This window comes from Octodon degus, unplaced genomic scaffold (assembly GCF_000260255.1).
Source record: "Octodon degus isolate 3935 unplaced genomic scaffold, OctDeg1.0 scaffold00382, whole genome shotgun sequence".
Taxonomy (NCBI): domain Eukaryota; kingdom Metazoa; phylum Chordata; class Mammalia; order Rodentia; family Octodontidae; genus Octodon; species Octodon degus.
This window is the reverse complement of record NW_004524958.1, coordinates 377558-387217: the sequence shown is the minus strand read 5'-3', so window position 1 is coordinate 387217 and position 9660 is coordinate 377558.

Genomic DNA, 9660 nt, shown 5'->3' with positions numbered 1-9660 from the left:
CTGGCTTCTTTGGTTATTCACCTGTCACCTCCATGTGATCCCAGCTACAGCGACCACCCGTCAAGGCCTCTGAGAGCTCTTTTTCTAATGCAGGAGGAGTTCAAGGATGTCTGCTGCCACGAACGTGCAGCACCCGTCTGGGCACTGACCCAGGAAGGGGTTTGTCAGCTTGGGAGCCACGGGCTGTCACAGGTGCGCCCACCATCACCGTCATGGGCTCCCCTCCCCATCATAAGGGTCCCCACGGTCAGAGGAGTGCAATCACAGGTGAGTCCAGCATCACAGGTGAGTCCACTGTCACAGACGCATGGCATCAGTGGCGCTTCCTTCCCCTCACAGGTGTTCCCGCTGCCTCTCGGTCACAGGTGTGCAGAGTCACAGGTGAGTCCACCATCATTGGTGTGCTGCATCACATGTAAGTCCGCTGTCACAGGTGCGTGGCATCAAGGGTACGAGGACATCACAGGTGTCCCTGTTATGGTCTGTGTCTAGATGTCCCCCAAAGCATCATGAAGTCACAGGTGGGGCTTTTTTAGAGGTGGCTAAACCCAGAATACGTCATTGATTGATTCATGGTGCCATGCTAGGGTTAAGGGTGCTAGGATTAGGGTGAGTGGTTACTAAATCAGCCCATTGATTGGTTTCCCTAATCCCCCTACCCTGGATACAATATAAGGGACAGAAAGGCTTGTCTTGCCCTTTCTTTGCTGTGCTGCTTTCTGCCCACCATGAACTGTTTCTGCTCTGTGACATCCCTCTGCCATGCCCCGCTGCTTGGAGCCAGCTGATTATGAACTGAAACCTCTACAAACTGTGAGCTAAATAAACCTTTCCCCCTTTAGCTTTGGGTGCCCGGCATTTTGTCTCAGCAACAAGTAACCAAGACCACCCTGTCACAGGTGTCCCCACTGTCACAGAAACACCAAGGGCACGCCCAGCCACCTGCTCTCCTGACTCTGGGTTGGTCATTTTGTACAGCCGTGGTGATGGAATTAAGCTAACTTCCACCTCTGTACCCAAGAGAACCTGGAGCCACCTGCTGGGGGAGCTCAAGGCCAGCATTTTCCCTGGATGTCTGTCTGATTCCTGGGAAAAGCCTGGTTTCAGGGTCAGGCTGATGCAGCCACCTCACAGCTGGGGTGATGGGGCCAGCTGACCCCTGTGAGGCTAGCGAACACTGCTCTCGTTACTTTTGAAGAATCTCCTATACGGAATGATATATTCTTCACAGTAGGCAAAAGATTTCAGCACCAAGTAAGGGTGTCATATTCTTGAATGTCAGATAGTTAATGTACAAGATGACATATTTGAGACATAATTTTAGTTCAGTGAGTTTAGTTACTTAGGAAATAAAATATGCATTTTCTACAACATCATAACTTCTGATTCTGTATCTTCAGAGGGGGATTATAGGCCTGCTTGGAGGACCCACGGGCAGGTTTCAAGGGTGAGGTCCTAAGGTTAAAGAATGTACACATGGGGATGGGGAGATAGCTCAGTAGTCTAAGTGCCTGCCTGGCAAGCACAAGGGCCTGGATTTGATCCCTAGTACCTTATGCCGTGCTGGCCGTGGAACTGGGTGAGGTGGCACTTGCCTATAAGCCCAGTACTGGGAAGGCTGAGACAGGAGGATCACTATGAGTCTGAGCTGTGTAGGGAGACCCTGTACTTAATTAATTAATAATTAATTTTTAAAAAGAATGCATGTGTGCAAGACATCAGCAACAACAGGCCAACAACAGCAGGCAGTGTGGAGCACAGCAGAAAGCTCAGGAGTGAGCGCTGCCTGGGTCTTTCTTGTATAATTCTATACAGGTTGTTATCACATATTTACAATCTTGCAGAGAGCTGCTGTTGTATGTTACGGGTCGGTGCCGAAAGAAACAATGAAAAGACCCAATGCATGTAGCTTCAGAGGTCTCACCGAGATTAGTCTCTCTCCAAGTGAGCCCCGAGCCTCAGAAGCATCTCACATTTACTGAGGGCTCAAGGCAGGCTAAGGAATGTGCATAATTACTTTGGTGAACACAAACTACTATCTCTAGTGACTTCCCCCATTTGCCTAACACTAGGTTCACCCAAATGCTAGCCCATAACATCCCAAGCAAGGGATCAAAGGACAGAGCGCCTGCAGGAGAAGCTGTTACCTGCTGCTTTGGGTCCCAGCTTTCCGGGAAATTTGCAAACAGACAGCTACCCTCCTTGGGCTCTGTCTATTGTTCCCTGCTCTCTTGGGACATCAGGCTTTTGTCTCACATCTGTATCTCTACAGCTGCAGTCAGCACATGTGTGTTTACTGTGCTAAGTTACGGTTATGTAACTGTATGCCTGTGCTAGACAAGTAGGGTCACATCTTCAGGTGTCCTTAGAGACCCCTGAGTAGTCTGAGTGGTTCCCAACAGAGATTTTACATCCAGAGGGGTCGGGTCCTTCTTTTGACCTGATCCTGTCCCACACCAATGCAGCCCCACTTCCTAGACCTATGCAGTCATTCAGGAAAATCACTGCGATTGGTTTGGACAAAGTGAGAGTCCTCTCTTGTCACTGGGAACTGGGTGGATGTTCACTGAAAAACCTAATTCTTTGAAAACAAAACTGTGACGACCATAGCCAGACTGTCAGAAAGAAAAGAGACAAAGAACATATGAAAACACCAGTAGGAAGTTTCAGGCAGTCATCTGACCTTGCAGACAGTGCAGGGTTAATCAGGGAATTCTACAAGGAGTGCTGTGTCCCCTAATTAGATAACGCAGGTGAAAGGAATTGATTTCTTGAAAGAACTTTCCAAGCCCCACACGCACTCCCCAAGAGGCCGCTGAGCAGCTCTGTATCGGCTGCAGGTTATAGTTGAGCACTGACTTCACTGCTGCCCATTTACCAGTAGTCACCGTGAGTTACCATTTCCTGCAGCTCACCAGTGATGTGCTGGGAGGGGCCTGACATCCAGCACAAGAGAAACATGTGCACACCTCTTATAAATCTTACTGGTAAGGGTGTGTACACTGGGCGCGCAGCTCCACAACCAGCTCACAGAATCCTGCAGACAGCAGTCAGCTCCTGCGCGCAAGGGCGAGCCTGTGCAGCATACCAAGAAATTACTACCGTTGAACTGCTGCCACCCAGGCCTCAGCTTCCCTGGGGCCCTCTGCTGGCTTCAGGGGCCAGCTATTCCTCCCCACAAAACCTCCCTTCTCAGAGTTCCCAGGATCCGAAGGTCGGTAAGTAAAGCACTACTTCCTTTGGATCATCGTCTTTGCATTAGGCTACACCCTCAGAACCACCTTTATTTTCAGGTAGGGCCTCACTCGCTGAACTTGCAGTTGTCCTGGCTCAGCCTCCCAGGGTGCCAGGACTATAGGAATGTGCCGCAAAGACACCCACCTCAGTAAGGCACCTTCTGAAGGCAGTAGTAGTCCACCAAGATGCAGTTTAAAGAAAAGATTATTGGCCATCTGGGACTAAAGAGAGAGAAAAGAAACTCAGGAAGGAGTAAGTGTTTCTGCCTGTGAGGGGAGCTCAGCCTTGAGCTGTCAGTGCCATTCAGGACAGGCTAGGGGGTCACAGACTCACAACTAGCATGGAAAATTGGTGGAAAATAGGACTCCTCATACACAGTTGCTGAGAATGTGACAAGAACTTGCCATCTTCTTTAAACATTGCATATAAATTTACTTTATCATCTAGCAGTTCTATTCCTGGGTCAATTCACTGAAGAACAATGAAAACATATGACCACATAAAGACTTGTACAGAGTTCCCAGAAGCATTATTCATCATAATCCAAATTGGAAACAATCAAACTGTACATCAGTTGATGAATGGATAACCAAATATGGCATGTCTTTGAATGGAATATTATTGAGCCCTACAAAGGAATGAGATGCCGGTACACACTGCAGCAAAGGCTGAGCCTCAGATACATTACACTGCATGAAGGAAGCCGGGCACAGAACACTACATACGGCATCATCACCTTTATTGGAAATGTCCAGAAAATTCAAATTGATGGAATGAAAGGAGATTAGTAGTTCAGATTAACTGCATATGGGAATGACGCTGAGGAGGCTGAAGCTGGCTTCAGTCCAGGAATTGAAGGCCAGCTTGGGCAACAAAGTGAGTCACCTGTCTCAAAAGGAACAAAACAAAACCCCCAAAGGATGCGATGATGGCTAAGAGGACTCGGCTCTCCCATCTTCTCCCAGCACAGGGCAGTTCTGTGGCCTCAGTCGCCAGCCTGTGTGACGAAGGACGCGCTCCCTGCAGGCAGCTCCCAGCTGGGCGTCCTCTGATGCCACGCTCCCACGGGCCCTCCCTGCCTGCTCTGTCTCCGCAGTCCTCTCCCACTCCATGTGCTGATACAAGCCCTAGATTATTTATATTAAGGATATACACTTGGACAACAATTCAGCTAGACTAGAGGATAACTCCTGAGGCCATCTGTGTCCAAGAGAGGGCCCCGATGGGCCAGCCAGATCACTGGTCCGGAGACATCTGGTCTTCTCACGAGAGACCACGGCTGTGTTCACTGTGTCCACCAGGGAGAAGGGATTCAGGAGGGACCCAGCCTGACCACACCAGCTAGCAGTCCCCACTATGGTGTCAAGGCTATGGACAGTGTCCCTTGGCAGATGTGGGGACTGCGCTCATGGGCAGCCCTGTTAGAGAACTTTTTTGTTTTTTTAAATTTATTTGTGTGTGTGTGTGGGGGGGCAGCTCAGCCCACCAGGGGGCGGGGCTGGCTGGCATGTGGTGCTGGGGGATTGAACCACGGTCCCTGTGCTTTGCTTTGCTTAGCTTGTTCTAAGTAGGTGCTTTAGACCACTGAGCCATCTCACCAGCCCCAATCAGAGAACTTTTAAGCCTCCCTAAGCCCACATCAGCAAGTGGCTTCCGTGTAGGAGGAAGGAGACAGCAGCCAGCCTGGAGTGTGGCTCGTCCTGGCTTGGTAGTCAGCTGTGCTGCTCATCCTGGCTTCTTTCCTGGAGCCTCGGCTGCCGAGGGTGGAGTGGGGTAGGGATGGAGAGGTTTAGGGGAGGCTCCGTGGGAGCTGCAGAGGCACCAGCCTGACAGCCCCGGCCTCCCTTCTTGGTCCCAGCTTCCGACTGTCCAAGCCCACACCCGATAAGAGGCAGCAGGTGCCCGTGTAGGGCACAACTCACCAGGTCCTCCTGCTCAGGGTCCTAAGCGCTCCTCCCCCAGCTGCCTTCCCGTTGCTACGAATGTACACGGTCAAGACATACTAGATACTCTGTTTCGATGACATTTTGTTGCATTACTTTTGAAATAGTCCTACAAAATGGTTATTTCTGCTACTTTATACATAAAGACGAACTCTTCTTTTCTTGCATCTCAGTGTCAAGGTTCCCTCCCCTAGCCCAGATCTGGGGACTGAACCCAAGGAGCCCTTACGTGTTTTTGTTTGGGTTCAGTCTTTGTTTTTTAACTTCGAGACAGAGCTTCCCTAACTGCCTGCGCTGGCCTTGAATTTGCACTCCTTCCACCTGAGTCTCCCGGGTAGCTGGGGTTACTGGTGTGTGCCACCGCGGCCAACGCCGCCTCTTGCTGCCGCGAAGTCCACAGTTGAAGCCCTCTCTCCCCAGTGCCCCAGAGGCCAGGGTTCTCATCCTGCTCTCCTTCCCCTCCCCCTTCCCCGGGAACCCTGGACTTCTAGCACTCCATCCCGCCACCGTCGCTTGCACCTAGGTCCTCCGCCCTCCTCTGCCCCTCCCCTCCCCTCCCCCTCGCACCCCTCCCCTTCTCCCCCTCCCGTGTTGTGCTGGGGACTGCGGCGGCACTAGGCAGCTGCTCTACCCAGCTCCAGCTCTGCTTCTTCCTGGAACCCCTGGACTCAGGATTCTAGCCCAGTAACACAGCTCCGAACAGCCCTACCCATACGGAATGCAACGCCTTCGATCTGCACAGCAGTGTCCCCACACACCCTAGTCACCCCGGGCCACCGCTGCCAGCAGAGGGTGACACAAACAGTAACGCAAGCCCTGGAGCAGGTCCGAATCACGCGGCAGACCCACGGCCCGGGAAGGCGCAGCACGGGGTCCTGATCCCAGGTGACCCCAGCGGATCTCGGCAGCTGTGGGCGATCTCACAGGCGCACGGTGGCTGCGGGCGTGTCACACTATCCCCCACGCACGCACGATCCACGCGCAGCCTTGCACGCGCTCTTTTGGGCTCACAACCACTAAGGCCGCTCTCGCAAAAAACATGGTATTCCCCACGCCCCCGCAGGGTGTCTACCAGAGGCACACCGCTTGCTGGCATATTCCAGCCCCCCACACAAACACATCTGATCTTTCACGTTCCATTTGTTTTCCCTTACCCACTAAACGTGAGCGCGGGCACTGCCGCGGGTATCAAGGATTAAATAGGGGGCGTGGCCAGGGACGCTGTAACGGCCGACTGCGCAGGCGCCTGGAGTGAGCTGCCCCGCCCCTGCCTGGAGGCCGGAAGCGTCCCTAGTTACCCGCGGGCGAGCGGCCACTAGCGCGCTGCGAGCCGCGAGTCCTGCGTGCGTCCTGGGCCGCGATCGGCTCCTGGGCCGCACTGTCACCTGCCCCTGTCGGCGCAGCGGGATCTTTCCTCTAGGCCGAGGCTCACCCTAGCGAGGGCAGCCCCGAGAAACCGCGAATGTTGGTCACCTCCGCGATTCCCGCGTCTCCACGACTATGGAGAGGTGGCGGGTCACACGGCGTCTTCGGAACCAGACTGCTGGGCTTGAACTTAGGTCTGCACCGCGCCAAGGAAGCTACCCTTGTTATGAAGGACTTGGAAAACTACAGTTAGTACCGCATCGAAAGCCGAGGAAATAAAAGGCCACCTGCGGGGACGCAGCAGCGCGTGGGCGGCACCTGCTGGGAGGCTTAGGTACCTACAAGCGCACAGCCCTAGAGTTGTTTTTTCTTGTTTTTTGTTGTTTTCCTCCACACCCTTAGGATTTTCTTGTTTCTGTTAGCTTTGTTGCTTTTCTCTTTTGAGATTGCTTTGCTACGCGACCCAAACTGCAGCCATCCTTCCGCCTCAGCCTCCCCAACAGCCGGGACTACAGGGAGGCACCGCACCTTGTGCTGGCGGAGGATGAGCTCCTGCAGACCCGGTTCATCCTCTCCTCGCAGCCAAGCGCTTCTCTCAAGGAGGCCAGTGACTTCCGGCCAGATTCAGGGGCCAGGCAGCCAAACTTAGTGCCTAGGAACAAGAGCCTCCCAGGGGTGTCCGGAGAACATCCATGTTTCTCCTCCCTGGGAGAAGGCTATAGAAAAAGCTGGGCAGCCTTGGACTGCAGGTGGCTCTATCCCGAACCAGTTTTTTTTGTTTGTTTGTTTTTGTTTTTTTTAAATAGCCATGGCCTATTAAGCCTACTCTCTGGGAGAAAACTCATGTAAGACAGCAGTTTGTCCCCGAACTGCCCAGAACCCAGGGCTCCTGGCCTCAGTTTTGTCGTCAGGCTTCCTAAAGTTTGGGTGCATGAAGCACACATCCTTGATCTCTGGCATTTCTCTTCCAGCTACGAGAAGTTCAAGCGCAGAAGAGGGTGTGCTTCCTGCAGGTACCATGTTTGATGGGAGCAGGTTCTAGGTCCCACTGGCCGGAGTGCAGAAGCCGGCTCGGCCCCACAGAGGCCACGGCTGTGTGGTGGTCACTTCACTTTTCTCCATTTTCATGTAAAGTTCTCCGCTAGATAGCAAAGAAAACCTGACTCCAGGGCTACTTTGAGGAATTAGGATCGCTCTTCTTAAAAGAGATGCGCTAGGCAGAGCGAGGCTGAACTTTACACTGCAGAAGCAAAGTCCATGCAGAGGGGGTTGTGTTGGCAGAACTGGGAGGATCTCTCCTGGGGCCTGCGTCTGCTTTCAGGCACTTCAATCCGCTGAGCTATGTGGCCAGCACTAACGTCAGGTTTTCTTAGTCATGGGTATATAATGTTTATCTAGAATATTACAGTTTTGAAGTAAAAATAAAACAAGAACACTAATGATTTAAATGAAAAAATTTCATCAGGACTAAAAAGGGCATGAAACTATCTAAATTACCTAAGCTGCTGAAGGTCCTAAACTTCTAGGACAGAAACATTCGCGAGCCTCCCAGACAGGTCTCTTGCTATCGTGGGCAGATTCGCTGTGCGCAATCCCTAGCCTCATGCCGCCTTGCGCGTGCAGCCGTGTGGCAAAGGGGGATGAGGCTGCAAGGCAGAATGAAGGTTGGCCCTGGCGACGCGGACTCTGGAAGGGCCAGAAAACAGACCAAGGAAACGTATCCTCCCAGGGCTTCCTGGGGAAGGCGAAGGCCTGCCACCGTCTTCGTTTCAGTCCGGTGAGACCTGTGTAAGATTTCTGACTTCCGTGAATGTGCTGCAGTCCCCAGTGGTGAAAACTTAGCTCCGCAGCAACAGGAAATGAAGGCACCACGAGCAGAAGCCATTATGCACGGAGCGACACCTGCGCACCACTGAGACAGTTGCACAGCTGAGCGTTCTGCGGAGTGAAGCACATTTATGAAGGCACACACCTTTCTCAGCATTGAAGAATCATCCCTGGCGCGCTGTGCTGGTCCCACCCATGGGGTGCGCTGAGACGGGAAGAGACTGGGTGTGGTGGCACGCCTGTAATCCCAGCGCTTGGGAGGCTAAAATAAAGATCACTACAAATCCGATCTGTGTAGTGAGACCCTGTACTAAATACATTTTTTAAAAAACAGAAGAATTCAGAATATACTTCACTAAGATACATATCCAAGAAAAGTCTAGGTGAATGGTATCTGAAAGGAAATGATAACTATTGTTATCTAGATAGAAGAAAACGATGAAGAAGGGACCAGTAATGACTACCACTCTGACTATAGTTAAATCTAAATAGAAATTTGGGTCAAGTCTGTACTTAGTACAGGGTCTAAGGGTCTCACTACACAGATTGGACTGGTAGTGATTCTCCCATTTTCAGCCTCCCAAGTGCTGGGATTACAGGTGTGTGCCACCATACCCAGTCTCAATCCCCATCTCAGCACTCCCCGGGGGCGGGGCTGGCACGCCATGCCAGGGATCAAGCCCTCCCTGGTCTCGGTGTCTGCCTACGCAGGTGCTTTAATCCGCTGAGCTATCTGGCTGGCCTCTAGACCATGGATTTTCATGAAGTTAGTGAAATGGAAGAAGCAGTAAAGTACGTATTATGAAGGGACGAAAGAGCACACAGTGTGGGGCTCTTTAAAAAGAGAGACAAAAATTCACGTCAGGTTAGAAAGTATAAAGTGATCTCTTTCAGTCAGAACAATGATTTTTAATATGAAGACCACCACTGCCCGAAGCACAGTCCGAGTTCCAATTCAGCAACAGAAAGGAGAACAACCAGTCAACATACAGAAGGGAAAGACCAAGGTAACATACGAGCACACACGCTGTTAAACAAAAGGGATAAAATTGAACTATTATACTAAGAATATGAATTTCTTCTTCAAACATGGAGAGGGCTGGGGATGCAGCTCAGGGGCGAAGCACTTGCCTGGCAAGACAGAGCCCTGAGTTCGATTCTTAGCACCCAAATAAAACAACCACCACAAAAACATGAATCGGGGGCCCGGGGAGACAGCGCAGTAGAATAAGTGCTTGCCTGGCAAGTGCAAGGTTGAGGGAAGGAGAGGGGAAAGGGGGAGAGGGGA